At 32.4% G+C, this 4,582-nt stretch overlaps 1 non-coding gene across 1 annotated transcript; it reads left to right on the forward strand.

Annotated features, from left to right (window-relative positions):
• Positions 1 to 4,175: 4,175 nt before the first annotated feature.
• Positions 4,176 to 4,282, forward strand: LOC138093314 (U6 spliceosomal RNA). Its single transcript, XR_011146048.1, has one exon. It is a non-coding gene; the product is annotated as a U6 spliceosomal RNA (small nuclear RNA).
• The last annotated feature ends 300 nt before the right edge of the window (positions 4,283 to 4,582 follow it).

Consider the following 4,582-nt stretch of genomic DNA (forward strand, 5'->3'; position numbering starts at 1 on the left):
TTAAAATAATGTTTATAGTACAGTTATTGTAATCATTTGGTTCACCCTTCTAAATATGTCGATTTTGTCAAATTTACTGATTGTGTTAAACACTTTTTTATTTTCCTGTTTTTAAAGTTCACTTATGTCAAGAGAGGTCTTTAAGTCTTCACTCTGATTATGAATTTGTCTATTTTGTTTTATATTTATGCCAAATCTAGCTAAATATTGTAAGAGTATACCATTGTGCATGCTAAGTTGCTTCAGTTGTGTTTGACTCATTAGACCCCCTGGACTATAGCCCACTGGGCTCCTCCGTCCATGAGATTCTCGTGACAAGAATACTAGAGTGGGTTGCCATGCCCCTTCCAGGGGATCTTCCTGACCTAGGGATCAAACTTGCATCTCTATGTCTCCTGCATTGGCAGGTGGGTTTTTTTTTACCACTAGTGCCACCTGGGAAGCTCAACTATACCATTAAGTTCATACAAATTTAGAATCATTATATCTTAACAAAATATGCTTGATATGCTAAATTAATGAATTGACTTTTTTATTGTTAACTATGTTCTTTATCTCTAGTAATGCACTTTGCCTATAAGTCATTCTTGTTTATATTATTAAAATTTTCTTTCTTTAAAAATTATTTATTTATTATTATTATTTTTTAAATTTTTCTTTGGGTTAGTGTTTATATGTTTTATTCTTTTTTTGTGATTTGGAAGTATCTCTGATAAGCTGCATATAATGAGATTTTAAAAATTTAATCTCCAAATATCCTGTGCATCATAATTCTAGCATGCCCTATCCTCCAACTGCTTTAGTTTTCTCTGTATCATTTACCACCATTTAAAATACTGTTTATACTACTTATTTTTTAATTATTGCCTCTTTATTTAAATGTAAGCTGAGTGAAGCAGGGACTTTTATCCATTTTATTTATTTATATATCCATATCACTAGGTGAATAGACATTCAAAAATTTTTACAAAATAATGACTCTCAATGAGTTGAACTCTGTGTGCTCTTTTTCGAAATTTCCAAAAACACTAATGTATAAAGAAGTTCTACAGAAACAAAATTTGTTTAACCAAGAATTTTCTAAGCCTTTTGTTTAGTTTTAATTGAAATATAGTTGATTTTGAACTTTCCTGGTGGCTCATTGGTAAAGAATCTTTTTGCCAAGCAGGAGATGTAGTTTTGATCCCTGGGTTGGGAAGATCCCCTGGAGAAGGAAATGGCAACCCATCCACTCCAGTATTCTTGCCCGGGAAATCCGAGGGATAGAGGACCCTGGCAGGCTACAGTTCATGGGGTCACAGAAGAATCAGACATGACCTGGCAACAAAATAATAACAATGTTTGATTTACAGTGTGTTAATTTATGATTAATTAATAATTTTTTACCTAAACTTTTATGATCCTAGAACTTTATTGAGGTGTAACTTCTACTAATATCTCAGGAAATGAGTGTTTCATAGAGCACACTATGAAGCCACTGATTTAGAAGATTTTTATATTAGAAGGAGTTTGCCTAGGAGGTTGAAGTTTAGAGAGTCATTTAAAAAATATCTACTTGGGAAGTCCACTAAATTAATGTTCAACAGATTATGTCTAGGTGGCCAAATTTGACTCACTACCTATTTTTATAATAAAATTTTATAAGAACATATTTATGCCCACTTATTTATGTATTTTCTATGGCTGCTTTTGCTTTATTATGTCAGAATTGAGTGGATGTGAGAGATCATATAGCCCTTAAAGCTTAAATTATTTACTGTCTGGTCTTTTATAGAAAAGGCTTGCTGACCCCGGTTAATAAATGCCAAAGAAATTGTTGAGTACTTACTACTTTGTGAGCCTGACATGTTTGCTACATATCTTATATAGATCATCCATTTAGTTATTGTAATAATCTTTTGAAGTAGGCAATGTGATTATTATTATTTTAAAGATGAGGAAATTAAATAGAGAAATTAAACAATTGCCAGTGGTTAGGCATCTAAGTTACAGTGCTGAGATTTGAATTGAAGTCTGCTTAGTTTTCATTCTTCTCAATATAGTAGACTGCTTCTGGTTCCTCTTGTTCTAGCGGAGTGTGAAATAATGGAATAAAAAGCAAGTTTGAAAAAAATTCATACTGTGCAATGTAATTGTGACTCTGGAAGGTTAGCTATGTAAGAACAGCTGATTTTCTTTTATTTTGAGGTTCTGTGTGCTTACATTTACTTAAGCCTAGGGATGGTAAATATTATATTCTTTTAAAAGTTTACATTTGCAGAATAAGGTTTAAATAAGTAACTTCCCAGATACAAATTTTGTGTTTTCATACACTTTTACTATTTTAAGTAGATTCTGATACTTATTCATTTTTCAATTTAAAGAACATCCTTTTTTCACTCTGATTAGTCTTTCATAGAGCTTATCCTAATAGAAAGGAGAGTATAAGTGAATATTTTAAGTGCAGCCATGACCATAATAGTAATAATTGCTGCCATTTATTGAGTACAATAAGTGCAAGGACACTGTACTAATTGATTTGTACTTATTTAATCTTAGCAATAAATTTGTGAGACAGTATAATATTATTATGTGCATTTCATAGATGAGGAAACTGAAGTTACTTATCAAGAAAAAAGTAGTTTATCTTATTGCATATTTCACAGAAATATTGCTGATTCAAAGGAAGTTAAGGAATCCTATTGGCTAAATTAAAACTTCATTATACAGTAGAGTGGATGTGTGCCATGTGAGTATTTTCCCATGCTATTAACTAGGATTCTAAATGAATGGTTTAATTAACACATATTATACCTTGTACTGGGCTATATTTTAATTAAACTTTCCCCTATTTTTAGATGTAATATATATTAATAGAATTCATATTACTAATTTACTAATTAAGAAGATTTACTTGCATGCTATTCACAGTTCAGAAAAAAACTCTTTGAGAGTTGGTCAAGATAGTGACATTTGCAAGTGTGAATTCTGTATAAAATAAAATTGTATACTTTTTTCCCACTTAAGTATTTTTTCCACTTAAAAATGTTCAGCATTATGGAATTTTATAAAAATACAAAAAGTGGAAAGAAAATAATTTACCCCTAGTTCCCTTGTGGCTCAGCTGGTAAAGAATCCACTTGCAATGCAAGAGACCTGGGTTCAAACCCTGGGCTGGGAAGATCCGCTGGAGAAGAGAAAGGTTACCCACTCCAGTATTCTGGCCTAGAGAATTCCATGGATTGTATAGTCCATGGGGTCGCAAAGAGTCGGACAGGACTGAGCGACTTTCATGTTCACTTTCAGTCCCATACTCAATTGGCAACCTTTGTTAACCTCTTAGTAGTTCCTCACAGTTGTTTCCTTAACTTAAGCATCATCTTTATTTTATTTTTTTGAAGTATGTAGATATAATTTTTATCCCTTTTTTTGGCCTCACATTATGACATAAGCATTTTCCTGTGCTGTTATCCAGGGTTCTAAATAAAATTTTTAATAACCACATAATCTTATGCCTAGTGAGTGGATGATATTTTACTTAGACTATCTCTTAATTTTAGATACAGGTTACTTCAAATTATTATTATTATTACCATTTCATTTCTTTTATTCTTTTGCATTTTAAATCACAAAAGTGTTCATGTTTATGTCCAGAACTCAAATATGGAAATATGTAAAGTGAAAAGTCAACATCTTTGTTCCACTATGAAGACTTTTCTGGGTATCCCTTTAGAATTTTTCTGTGCCTATGTAAGCACATTTATATCTATCCTTATTTTATTTTATCATTTATTTATTTATTATTTATTATTTTTAAAAAATTTTAAAATCTTTAATTCTTACATGTGTTCCCAAATGTGAACCCTCCTCCCACCTCCCTCCCCATAACATCTCAGTGGGTCATCCCCATGCACCAACCCCAAGCATGCTGTATCCTGCGTCAGACATGGACTGGCGATTCAATTCTTACATGATAGTATACATGATAGAATGCCTTTTACATAAACAGGATCTATCACTCACCTCTTTGATTTTACTCTTTTGAATAATGCTGGAATAAATATATTTGTGTAAAAATTATTTTTGTGTTTATGACTGATTCCTTAAGATCAATTTTAGAAGTAGAGCTGGGTTAAAGTGCTGAACATTTTGAAGGAAGGCTGTTACTAAATTTGCCAATTTAAAACACTGCTATTGTGCTCGCTTTGGCAGCACATATACTAAAATTGGAAAGATACAGAGAAGATTAGCATGGCCCCTGCGCAAGGATGACACGCAAATTCGTGAAGCGTTCCATATTTTTTAATTTCAAGATTTGTATCGAAATACAAAAAACCTCGAATAGCCAAAGCAATCTTGAGAAAGAAGAATGGAACTGGAGGAATCAACTTGCCTGACTTCAGGCTCTACTACAAAGCCACAGTCATCAAGACAGTATGGTACTGGCACAAAGACAGAAATATAGATCAGTGGAACAAAACAGAAAGCCCAGAGATAAATCCACACACATATGGACACCTTATCTTTGATGAAGGAGGCAAGAATATACAATGGAGTAAAGACAATCTCTTTAACAAGTGGTGCTGGGAAAACTGGTCAACCA

This window comes from Capricornis sumatraensis, chromosome 16 (genome assembly GCF_032405125.1).
Source record: "Capricornis sumatraensis isolate serow.1 chromosome 16, serow.2, whole genome shotgun sequence".
NCBI classification, from domain to species: domain Eukaryota; kingdom Metazoa; phylum Chordata; class Mammalia; order Artiodactyla; family Bovidae; genus Capricornis; species Capricornis sumatraensis.